The sequence below is a fragment of the Gouania willdenowi genome, chromosome 9, assembly GCF_900634775.1.
Source record: "Gouania willdenowi chromosome 9, fGouWil2.1, whole genome shotgun sequence".
Taxonomy (NCBI): domain Eukaryota; kingdom Metazoa; phylum Chordata; class Actinopteri; order Blenniiformes; family Gobiesocidae; genus Gouania; species Gouania willdenowi.
Window position 1 is genome coordinate 38,747,171 of NC_041052.1, and position 13,630 is coordinate 38,760,800.

General features: G+C 38.6%; 1 protein-coding gene across 1 annotated transcript in view; it reads left to right on the forward strand.

Moving 5' to 3' along the window:
- The first annotated feature begins 4,095 nt into the window (after positions 1-4,095).
- setbp1 (SET binding protein 1) overlaps positions 4,096-13,630 on the forward strand; it is a 64,450-nt gene continuing 54,915 nt past the window's right edge. The window contains exon 1 of the mRNA XM_028457578.1: positions 4,096-4,681. The gene's annotated coding sequence lies outside the window, so the exon portion shown is untranslated. The remainder of the gene's footprint in view (positions 4,682-13,630) is intronic.

Sequence of the window (13,630 nt, forward strand, 5' to 3'; positions counted from 1 at the left end):
CACTGTCAGCTATGGGAAGTTTATCCCTCTTGACCTTTGACCTCACGTGCGAGAACTGAACGATTTCCGAGTGCAAAAAGGCTTATTGTTGTTTTTCTTTACCTCATTCTTACTTTGATTTACTGTGTTTCTTCTCCAGGCAACAAGGCCAGTGATTGGTTTGACGCCATTTTTGTTCCTGTTTGTTCCCAGTTTTCCCAGTGATATCACTTCACCAGACATTCAATTTTGCCCAGATTCAGGTTTTTTTTTGTGTAAACCCCCAAAATAAACATCCAGCATTGTTTTGCTGCAACTTTAGGTAAAAAAACAACAGGAATGTGTTGGAAGTCATTTTGACAGAGTTTTTTTGGGCAGAAGTTAAGTAAAAACACTTCTATGCATCCATCTACAGCAGTGTTTTTTGTCCTGTGTACCCCCTCTCCATATCATAACAACTGTCTCCATAATTTCAAATGCTTTATCACTTATCTCCTAAACCCCTAAATGTCTCTTAAACATTGGTTCCCTAAGGCTTAATCTACAAATTTAAAGCAATGAGTACATCAATCCAACTTTTATAGTATTTTATAGTACTATATACTATATAGTATCGTATATAGTATATATTTACTTTTATAGTAAGTAAATACGGTCTCCTATGCAAAATGTAGCTAATTATTGTCTATTGTCAGAAGTGTGATAAAATGGCCTCTCCAGCATAAAAGAATCATGTTTCAATAAATTACAGGAAAATACAGTATTTTATTGAGCAATTTTACTTTTAGCTTGTAGTGAATTTGTCCAAAAAATAGCCTAAAAAGGAACTGGGAACATTTCCCGATTTTTTTTTTTAATTGATTGGTAAATCATTCCGAGTACCCCCTGCAATGTGCTTCTGTACCGCTAGGAGTACACGTACCCCTGTTTGGGAACCACTGATCTACAGGACTCCACATCCCACAATGCAATGGATTCCACTTGTCCAAAAATGTCAATAGGAGAGTGTTTACAGTGGAGATCAAAACAAACTTTTACATCTTTTTTTTATTTTATTAGCAAATTATATCTGATTTATTGATCCATGAGGCCTACACTGTGTGTTTATATGATCAAAAATGATATTGCTTCATTGATTATAGAGCCAAGCGTTGTTTGTAAACATTTATTACTGGATATATAGAATAAGATGGTGGAAGAAATGTAAGTCATCAAAACAGGTGAGAGGAAGTTGCTGATGTGGTTACTACTGGTTCAGGTGTGATGTCATTAAAACAGCGCGCGTGTAGGTTGTGATGGAGCAGCAGGTCTGATTTATTGTAACCTCAGAGGATATCGAGGGTCGACTGTCTGTTACAGCTTATGATGAAGAATGGCTCTGTTTTTCCTGATAGAACGTGATTATCTGCTCCTAGTGCTTTAGAGATTGACCCAAATCATCCTGAGCTGGATTCACTTGTTCACATTTATCAGGTCAGCATCTGTTGCGTGACATCAATCACATATTTCCATTCATTTCTACCACAACAATGTTAAAATAATTGTTTTCATTGTAATTCCTATAACTCTCCATCTCCACACCAATTTCAGAAAGTCTTCAAGTACTACTGACATCCTCTCAACTGCTGATCTAGGGGTCACGTGCAACTCATTTTGTAAAGCCCCCAAAGTAAACACAAAATGACAACAAAAAAAAAAATACACAAAAAAGAAGGAAAAAAACCCTAAAATAATCAAATGTTACTGTAAAAACAAACAAAGTGACAGAAGAATAACAGAAAGAATACAAAACAATAAAAATACACCAAATGACTCCTAAAACACACAAAAACAACAAACACACAAAAAATGTGAAATAATATTGAAAACGACAAAAACAAAATACACAAAATGGAAACACTCAAAATGACATAAATAAATACATTAAAAAAAAAAAAAAAAACCTTTGTTGTTTATAGTTTTACTATAATGCTCAGGTTGTTGGTCAGTAATCTAATGTTAACATGAATATTAATCATGTGACACTCAGATCATACACAGTCACATGTTCATGGCCCTGCTGTAATAAAAGTTCATCATCCCTACTTTAAACTTGATCAAATTGAGAAACCCAGAGGGTTAAACTCCTCCCTCTGTTGTGAGTCAGTAGAAGTTATTTCCGACTCATAATATTCGATAACGCACAATCGCAGGTTTGAGATTTTCTCTTTCTATGTAAAACACATCTGACCAATGCTTTTTATTCCTACAGTGCCACAACATCCTGATTGTGACTGCAACTTCCTGTGAAATGAACTTAAATGCTTTGTTGCTCACATAGACTTCCCTTTGATCCTTTCAAAACAAGAGCCCTCGATATAGGCAAAGATGGGAAACTTTTATCACAGCGGGGTCACAAACATGTGATCTAAAGTTTACATGATCAACATTCATGTCAGCATTAGAATAATGACCAATCTGAGCATTACTGTAATACAGGAAACTACAACAAAGGGTTTGGGTGTTTTTGTTAAATTATTTTTTCTTTTTCTGTCATGTTTTTAGACTCTTTTTGTGTGTTTTTTCTCGTTGTTTTCTGTCTTTTATGTCATATTCAGTGTTCCTGTTTATGTTTTTCTTAAATTTTCACAGTTTTTTTGTGTTATTTATTTATTTATTTATTCTCATTTTGTGTGTTTTTGTTGGTTTTTTTTGTGTGTTTGTCTTTCATTTTGTGAGTTTTAGGAGTATTTCTGTGTGTTTATGTCATTTTGTATGATATTGTTTGACATTTTGTGTGTCTTTGTTGTTGTTTTGTGTGTGTGTGTGTTTTATTTAGTGTGTTTTTCTTGCTGTTTTTTGTCGTTTGTGTCATTTAGTGTTTTTATGTTGAAATTTTGTTGTTGTTTTCCTTTAATTTGGCTTAATTGCAATGAACCCGAAATAGAGAATTTCAAATAAGAACACTAAAAAGTACACATACAATTCTTTAAAGTATATTTCAGTAAAATATGTTTTTCATAAAGTGTAATAAATCACAATTGCTTTGAAGTGTGTTAAAAATGTTTTTGTGAAAGTGTGATGTTAGTATACTTTTTATATATTTACAAAAAGTACAATTTGTGTAAGTACATTTTCAAAATACTCATGAAGATTTTTTATATACTTGAAATACAATAAAGTACTTTTGTTTCTTTCACCAGGGTGGTTTTAAAAAGTCATTAAATGTATTTGCTTTTGGCGGCCACACAAAATTAGATCGAGGGCCGCATGTGGTCCGCGGGCCAAACGTTTCCCATGCTGAGCTATAATCAGTTATAGTCAGTGTTGGGTACTATAATATTTATATTACTAGTTACTGGGATAAAAATGTAATATATTTGTATTACAATACTGTTTTTTTTTAAAAATGTAACTCAGTTACACTACTTTGAGTTACTTTTGGTCCATAACTATTTTTATATCACACTGATAGTGTTCGAATAACATCCATCTAAGTTTTGTTTCTAATACTTCTGCTGTTTCAGGAGCACAAAGCTATTTTTTGTTCCCCCTAAGTTATATTTAACTATAATGATCATATTTTTTTCCTCAAATAAATGCAAACAGTGAGAAAACAAAGCAAATATGCACTTAAATCTAATATACATGTAACTTGAGTTACTTAATTTTAACTAGTAATATATTACCACTTTTTACTTTTGTAATGAGTTACATACTGAGCTACTTCAAAAAGGAATATATTACTGTATTATATTACAAAAACAACTAGTTACTCCCAACACTGGACAATTTAGAGCCTAACTTCAGTTCTAACATTAAAATTATTTGACATTTAATGTAAACACGGTCACTAATGATGTTGCGTTATTGTTGTTATTTATTAACAGTGAACTACTGTGTGTAAATATGGTAAATACGCTATTATCCAGATGTTGCTTTTTTAATTTGCATGTATGGCATTAAACCCGCACCGTGCCCGTGCATCCGTGCACGTGAGGCTACAGCTCTCCCTGAGGAGCGGAGACGCGCTGAAGTGTGCGTGTTCGCCACCAGTGGGAGGCAATGTCGTTCCGTGTGTGTGCGTGTGTGTGTGTGTGTGTGTGTGTGTGTGTGAGGCCAGTGGCTGAGATCATTACCGTCTCCAGGCTCCGGGGGCGGACTCTCATTCACCGCCTGGAAACGAACGCAGAGAGAGGCGCGCGGGCACCGTGGCTGCGCTCCGCTGCACGCGCTCTTTGGATTTCGGGCTCGTCCTCGGGGCTTGTTTTGGCTGCACGCACGGCCGTGCTCGGTGCCCCCCCCCCCCACACACACCTCCTCCTCCTCCTCATTTGCCTCCTCACAGTCCGAGTAGCGGATCTGTGAGGGCTCTGGGCTGGAGCAGCTCTCACCGTGTGACCAGAGGATCCCGCAGAGCAGCAGAGACGCACCGTCCTCTTCCTCTTCCTCACACTGAACAAAACGCTCATCCTCGGCGGGACTTCACCCATCCTGTTCCCCCTCATCGACTGAGATCTCCTTCTTATTTTTCTCACCTTTCCCCCCCCTCCTCACCGGTTGACGCCATCTTCCTCGGGCTTTTCTGTCAGAAGAAGCAGCCGCTCCTGTGACAGCTCCCCGGGAGGTTGTCAGCGCGTCCCCCGCTGCCGCAAAACGTGCGTAAATGGATTGTAAGTGATCAGGATGAAATATTTACAGTGCGTGACTACATCAGACATGGGTAAGTGATTGTCCAAACTCACACACACACACACGCACGCACACACACACACACACACACACACACACACACACACACACACACACGCACACACACACACACACACACACACACACACACACACACACACACACACACACACACACACACACACACACACACACACACACACACACACACACACGTCCTTATGTGTATCATGATTCCCATGACTCTGTGCGTTTTTATAGCCAACAACTCTCTCTCTCTCTCTCTCCATGATCTTGATTTAAGCGCGTTTTTATGTCCCTAAGCTCCAGCCTGCGCCTTCATCCATCTTTAATCTTTACTGTGGAACACCTTCATGATGATTAAGTGACATATTAACGCTAATTACAGTCTAATGAACAGAGGAGTCCAGTTAAACCAGTGCTCCCAGTGCACATGCTTGGGTTTCTTTGCAGGCTTATGGCTTTCCAGTGTGTGTGTGTGTGTGTGTGTGTGTGACATGCAGTGATAGACAGACACAGGGACAGGTGTCACATTATGGGATGGCACTCTGCATCTTCATCCGTAGCAGAACATTCATAGAGAACCCTCCTCCTCCTCCTGCTCCTTGTCATCATCATCATCATCATCATCATCATCATCATCATCATCATCATCATCATCATCAATAAAGGGACTATAGAGGATGTCCTGCTCAGTATCACATGGAGGTTATAACCGGTGTGATCCAAGCTCTATCAACATGGGATAAGTGGGTACCCAGAAACACTCTGAATAAGTGATGAAAGAGGAAAAAAAGAGAGGATTCAGACTGTCTTTGCAGTGTTTGTGAGGTGAAAAAGTAGGAATCCAACTCCCAAAGTGAGGAAGTGATGAGATGCTCCTGCCACCTTTAAATGACAGCGTAAGGAATGGATGAGGTCCGTCTCCCCTGAGCCGGACACCTCGGGTCGAAACAGGATCACAGCGATGGGGGAGGAGGAGGGAATGTGAACGGGATCCAAGGACAAATCTAACTGTTGGCAGGCACTGTGCACAGAATATCAGCACTGAAGCACCTTTTGGCAGAGCACACAGAGAGAGAGGGGGAGAGGAGAGGAGAGGAGAGAACAGAGGTTGGGGGAGTGAGGTGCGGGGATGGGATGGAGGAACACAGTTAGGGAGAAGGGGAGGTGTTTTTGCTGACAGCCATTTTGTGGCTTCTGCTGCACTTCAAATGGTTTAACATTGGATTTGTTACTGTGAGCTTTGGTGAAGGAGGAGATGTGTGAGTTCTAGACCCGGGCATGAGTCTCATCCACGGCCCATTACAGCGTCTGATTACACAAAGTGGCTCCAAGGCCATCATTACATGTCTACGGCTGTCCCACACACCATTGTCCTTCCTGCTGACTGAACACAGGAGGGTCATTCCATGTCACAAATGGCCTACGCGCTTTGGTCCAAAAAAAAAAAAAAAAAAAGAATTATTTACCAATTGTTTTGTGATTATCCAATAGTGGCACACTGTAAATGTTTAGTTTGATCGGATGAATACTGTTTGAGATATGGCCTATTAAGTGAGGGATGTACTGTATGTCGATTTTCGCTCATCTTTACTTTTCTTAGATTTTCAGCTTTGAATATCTCAGGAACTACACTACAAATCGTAATACATCTACTTTCTCAGAATATAGCAAAAATATCTGCTATACATCCTATCTGGTGAATATGCCAACCCCCAAATTTGGAAAAAAGTTTTTTGGGGTTTGGAACATGTTTGGGCCTTCAGTAAACAACTTCATATATGCCTCAGCTCCCTGTAATTCGATCAGCTGTGAGCTATGTACATAGACTGTTCACATCACTAATGATTAGTCACATATATGCATTGGTTCTTGGGTGACAGTCTCTTGAATTCTGAAAAAAGACTTTTTTTTTTTTACTATTTCCATTGGCCCATAACTCATTCTCCACCTTTGAAAGATCCCAAAGCATTTTAAGTGAGAAAGTGGCCACGTAAAATATCCACATGTGCTCATTTGATCCATAAAACTCACGTATACACATTTCATTCCGATATTTCAGAGATTTTCAGAGACCTGCCACATGCGCTCCTGACAAAACTTATGGTTGACTTCAAAACAAGAGAACTATTTCCAAAAGCGTTAAAAAAGTTTTGGACCACAAAAATAGATGCTTTTGTTTTGAAAAGAGGATGTTTGATTTTTAGCTCGAAACTGGTCCCAGGACGATTTCACATTCTACTCGCAATACATCATGGAGCGGTTGAGTATGACTAGTGTGCTCACCGTGCACACTTTAAAACTGTCCCCATGTAGTATACATCCGGGTATTTCTCACATACTCAATCTTTTATTGAGAACATACTACGTACCAATTTTGACGTCAAACTTACTAGGGATGTCCCGATACCTATATCGATCCGATACGAAATCAGCACGAATCAATCATACTTTTATTACTTATTTTGTAGTGTGGAATGTTAGAAAAGGCTTGATCAAGTGATGTTTCTCAAACAAAGAACAATAGTCAACAACAGTAGGTATGAGAGCTTTCAACATAGTATCTATAGTATTCTACAATTAAATAAATATAATAAAACATATATCGGAGATTTTAGATGCTGTCCGATACGTTTCGATTTTAGTTTTCTGGCTGATATTGGGCCGATAACCGATATCAATATTGAATCTGGACACCCCTAAAACTTAGTATGAGTCATAAGTTTGTATGACATTTACAACACAGCCTTTGTCTTTGAATGCAGTGAAAATGATCTGAACCACTTGTTTATCCCAACACATCAAAAACACACATTTTCAGTTACAGGATAACATGGTCACTACTCAATCCATAACACTTAGCAAGAGATTTTGAACAGGATTATTGGTGGAATTGGCAGCGGTGGTGTAACGGTTTAGGAGGCGGGCTTGTAATCGGATGGTCACTGATTCTAATCCAACCTGGTCCATCACTGTGGGATGTTGATCAAGTCCTTTGACTCCAAACTGATCGTGTAAAAAGGAATTGTAATCTTGTAATTACCTTCGCCAAGTGTGAAGCGCAGAGCGGGAGGTTATGTTTTACCCCGTGTCTGTCTGTCCGCCTGTCAGCACGATTATTTGAAAAGTTATGAATGGATTTGGATGGAATTTTCAGGAAATGTTGATAATGGGACAAGGAACAGGTGAAATTTTGGTGAGCTTGGGCCTGCTGCTTTAAGCGCCGTGGCTTATGGGTAATGTAGTAGTGGTAGGGAAGTGCATTGTGGGTATGTCCTGCCCGGTACTCGTGCTGGACTTGGCGGAGGTCTGCGCTCTCCGAGTGCTCTAGTTGGATATTTGTCAGCCACATTTTCTAGAAATTAGCATGTTGTGGTGAAAAATAGTGTTTAAATGTGTCATGCATGTGAGGTATTAGTGTGAAAATAGTCATTTTGGAGCCTTATTTTTAATAAAGAGGGAAGAAAATAAAAACGGGTTTCAGATTGTAAATTTCATTTTTTTCCGTCTGCTTTTGGCGATCACGGACAATGGGAGGCCCTACATTAGTTAAGGTAAAGAAGAGATAATCTTACTTTGCTTTGGGGTAAAAAATAAAAAGTTGTTATGGGATTAAAAAAAAAAGCGTCCAGTCAAGGTTGGAAGTTGCACTCAAATCCAGTCGGGAAACGTTCATACGTCCAATCAAAAGAGGGGGGAGTGTGTGTGTGTGTGTGTGTGTGTGTGAGCTGCTATTTGTGAGCCCACCTCAGCCCCTGAGCTGCTGGCTCTGCAGCCTTAAAAGGCTGCGTCTGCGCTGCTGCCGTTTCTTGCCTGTGTTTCTCACTCACTCTGTTTGCTCGGCGTGTCTGTTTCATTGGCCGTCTCCGTCCTGCTCATAAGTGCATCTTATTGATGCTTTATAATTGCCACAGGCCAAGTGTTGGAGGAGCTTCTTGCCCAACCTTTCACATCCAGCTCAGGGAAGAGGGAAGCTGCTGAGTGCTGGCAGTTTGGAGAACATAATAAAGCTATTTATGCAGCGAGTCTGGCCTCTCACAATCACACTGCTGTCTGAGGCTGTGTGTGTAGCAGAGTGTTTGTGTGTACATAAGAGAGAGACACTAAGGCTCAGGCTACGTAAGTGAGGGAGGCCCGAGGAGGGGTCAGACTTATATAAACTCTGCGGCTGCTAACAGAGCTAATAGAGAGTGATAGAATAGAATCGTGCCTTCAACACACTTTGGAAACATTCTGACACGGCGATGTTGTGGTTGGCAGCTGCTTGGTTTTCCTGTCATTGTCTTCAGTCACATGACAGTCAGGGTGGCTTTCACACATGCCATTGGGGGCGAGTCACCCAGCTCACGTTGGTTGAGTGGGCGGCTCCTGGAGCACCAAACAGGGTCGAGCTGGAAGCAAAGCCTGGACTCGCGACCTTTCACTTATCCCTGTAATCCTTCTCAAACAAATGCAACGCCAGTGCTAAGACTTAAGCTGTGTTTGAAATGGCACTCTGTACTATACACCACAAACTCAATGAGTATATACAGTATTGTCTACTATATACCATAAGTACGATTAGGATGATGAGCGTTCCCATTGAAGTATACTTCCAAGTTTTCCAAGATGCATTTGGAAAGGCTAAAAATCTCTGTTAATTCTCCACCTTTGAAAGTTCTGAAAACATTTTAAGTGATAAAGTGACTCAGTAAAATATCATCATGTGCTCATTTGATCCATAAAACTCATTTCATTCTCACATTTTGGAGATTTTCGGAAACCCTCCATTGTTACAAGTTAAAAAACCTCCGGTTAACTTCAAAACAAGAGTCCTATTTACAAAAAGCGTTAAAAAACTAATGTAAGACAAGAAGAGTTGCTTTTGTTTTGAAAAGGGGATGTTAGAATCTTATTTTGAAGCTGGTCCCAGGATGATTTTACATTCTGCTCGTAATGCATCATGAGGCGTATGACTAGTGTGCCCACCTTGCATACTTATACATACAAATGTCCCCATGTAGTAAGAATGTGCGATTTGTTATCGTTTATATCGTCAAAAACATTCTCACCGGTAAGAATATTTCATCCTACGATAGAAACTATAAATTCCCATGTTGGAAGTTAGTGAGGACCAAGGGCCATTTTCCCTCAATTTAGCCAAGAATGTCATAAAAACCTTGTTCCACGGGTCAAAATTGCCCCCATGTTTTTTGTCAACAACTCATTATTCTCTGAAGTGGAGCGCGGTTCATGGGAGCTTTGCCGCGGAGCCTCCGCGGTGTGCACCACTGCCGGGCTAAGAGCTAAAGCTAACAACTTCATAAAAGGAATAGACCCAGTAAAAAAATTACAGCTTACTGTCATCAAACCACAAACAACCACCTATTTGCTTATGGTCAGATTTAACACCTGCATGGAAAGCTAAAAGCTAACATGTCACACGTCGTGTGAAATAAATGTTAGCATAAATACTAATGTCACTATTCACCCTTCCCAGCTTGTGAAACGCAATATTTTTATATTATATTTCACATGTTACTGTTCACGAGACAAAGCTGGTCCCATTAGACAGTAATTCAACTAATGTGATTATTACACTTAAATATCCTGAATGATTAAATCATCAAGCTTGATCTGGTTTAATTATAAGAATTATTAGAGAAATATTTATCAGCCATAACTTTATGTAACTCATTATCAGATGTAAAATAAACAAGATTTACAGCAGTAAAAACACTTTTTTTATTTTAGAAAATAATGTCATTTTAAGAGAGGAAATGAATGAATTACATACAGTGAAAATAATAGAGTGATCCACATGTACAAATGTATTCCATAGAATATCAGCCCATGAGCTGTTTGTCAGCAGCTATTGTAGACATTTACAGCACAGCCTTAGCCTTGGTTTCCAGGCTTCTCTGTGGATTGTTGTTATTTAATCAGAATTAGGAATACTTTAATGATCCCAGGGGGAAATGACTTTTATTACAGTGACTCCAGGTAGAAATTCTAGCACGGTGAAAAGAAACACTAACAAGACATACATACATGATTAAAAAGGAAAAGACAATGATTATATTAACACAAGACTAACAATTAATATTAATTAGGGATTTGAATGATATGATCAGTTCTTTTTAGAGAAAAAAACAGGCTTTGAAAATTTATGGATGAGAACCTAATGATACAGATGATTAAAAAAAAAAACATGGACTTTTTAATAAAACATTTCTGAACATTTACAAACGCTTAGCAATTGTAAAAGCTTTTTTTGCGATTCATGTAGGGCTTCTGGTTTCTACAATCGCAGAAAATGGACGGAATATACACAAAATTCCCTTCCTGAAACAGAAAGGATGATATTGTTATTTTAATTTTTTTTAAACAAAATCAAAGGGAGATTGCAGTCTGACTCTGAATATGGCCTCACATGCATGTTTTGGACAAATATCACACATTTACACACAATTTGTCTTCGTAAACGGGTGAACAGAGAGACTAAATCTAACGTAAAATGACAAACTTCCGCTTCTGAAATGGAAATATCTCTATGACACACGGACTAAACCCTCACCCTCATGTTTATGGACAATATCACACATTTCCGCCATATTTTTCACTGTAACACAGATGAGTTAATGTTAACTTTAGCTTGATGTCAAATCTCCCTTTTAGCTCATTTCTGCTGTATCTATATATGACATTAATGACAATAGTAACTTCATTAACCGTATTAAACATGTTTGGCATAATTTGGCAGGTTTATTAGCCTGTGAAATGTGTAAAACTGACGTGGAAATGTGTGAACTTTGACACAGAAAATCAAAGACTCTACTTAGGTTGAAAAAGTAAAGAGTAATGGTTGAAATAGGTGCTTTATATCCTTAATCTTGGAAACATGTCAGTAAGAATCAGGACTTTGTATGAAAGCAGTAAAAATGTTCCGTATTTTCCATATTATAATGCTAATGTTTAACAAACAAGCATGACTGCAAGCAATGCTACAGTGAATGTTCTATTCTAAAAAGAAAGGCTCAAAAAACACATTAGGTTTGGTTCAAACCAAATACAAAGTGCAAGAACATGCTATGAAAATAATTTGTTCCATTCTTATACAAGAGAAAAGCAAAGCTTCTTATTTTCCGTTTCAAAATTTCCTCAATTCTGCTTCAGAATTCATTTATTTCCACGTCACTTTATCAATTATCTTTTTGTTTCTGTTTCATTTTCTTTCCCTCTTTAGATGACTTTGCGTCTACTAAACGTCCTGAAATTATACAAAACATGCTAAATAGGGTTAATAGTGTCAACTATCAGTTTCACTTTTACAGTATATGCTTCAGATGATCAACGTAATCCAGGAGAATTACGCTGACTCATGCGAGATTAAGTCACAAGAAATTTGACGTGTCATGTTTACTGCACTTGTTGACATTCAGGAAGCATAACATAGAAATGCGTGATATTTGGTCCCAAAATATGGAAGGGTGAGGGTGAGATAAAGTTCCGTTTTATTTTTATCCAACTACCACCCCAATGCTTTCCATGAAATCTCGTGTAGCCTTGTGATTACTTAGAGCAGAGGTGTCAAACTCATTTTAGTTCGGGGCCAAATACGGACCAGTTTGAGCTTAAGTAGGCCATAGATTGTTTGTTGGAAAAAGGTCAAATTCAACATTAATATGCCATGGTTTGCACTTCCATGTTTGGATTATATTTAAATGATAAGTGATATTGTGAGTATATCAGTCCCTGCAGGATTTTCACTAAAATGTTCCTGATTTTGCGAACTTAGGGAAATTTTGTGGAATAATTTGAGGAAAATTTGCCAGATTTGAAAATCTTGAGAGTTCTTTCAACAATTTGAGATTAAAAATGACTATGAGAAGTGGAAATCTGACCTCTGCAAATATTGTGGATTTTAATTGAATTTTTGTATCTGGAAGGGCTGAGATATATACATCTGATGTGGTTGGTAATTTCCTAATGGTTTCATGCGTTTTCTATCATTTTTCCTTTCTCGAGCGGGCTGGATTTGATGCTCTAAATGGCCGGATTTGGCCCCCGAGCCTTGAGTTTGACATGCGACATAGAGCAATGAGAGAAATTCGACATAGCCATTGGTTTACATGCATGTGAGGTATTTCTGCATCATATTGGGGCCTGATTTTAAATAAATAAATCTGTCTGCTGTTTTCAGTGATCACGTGACATCGGAGTCACTCCATGACATCCATTGTTTGCAAACACAAACTAACAATTATTATCTATTGTAACGGTTAAGGAAGATGGCTTGTAATCGGAGGGTCACCAGTGTGAATCCAACCTGGGTCATCACTATGGGATGTTGATCAAGTCCCTTAACCCTAACTGCTGGTGTTGTACGTCAGTACACTGGATAAAAGTGTCTGATAAATGAAATTGTGACTGTAATCTTTGTAAAAATGGCTTTGTTGCCTTTTAGTTTGGCACCGGATTAAATTATTAAATTAAATTAAAGCTCAGTTGGCTTTCATCTGTCCTTTCATTTTCCATGAAATGGAAATGGCAACATTGTTATTTTATAACATTTTGTTCAAAAAAAATAAAGCAAAAATTTAAATATGACAGAATAAAGCTTCACTTCGCATGCATATTTTTTGGGGCATTATCACACACTGTAAATGGAAGGTCAGAGAAAAGGACATTTCAGATCTCGTGTAAAAGGTCGCTACGAAATCTGGCGATATGACGTGAAAAAGCATTACGACACGGACTAAACTTTCGCCTACATTTTTTATCACATCATCATATCATGTCCTACTTAGCGGTTATTCATCATTTGGGATGTCGTCCCTGTTGACACGGTCCACTACAGAAAGCATCAACAATGGCCGTGTTGCTATCAGAACCACGTGGAAGAAGGTTATCCAGTTGCCAACACCATCTCACAGGGAAACGTGACACTGGCTGCATTTCTATGTGCAAAATCTGA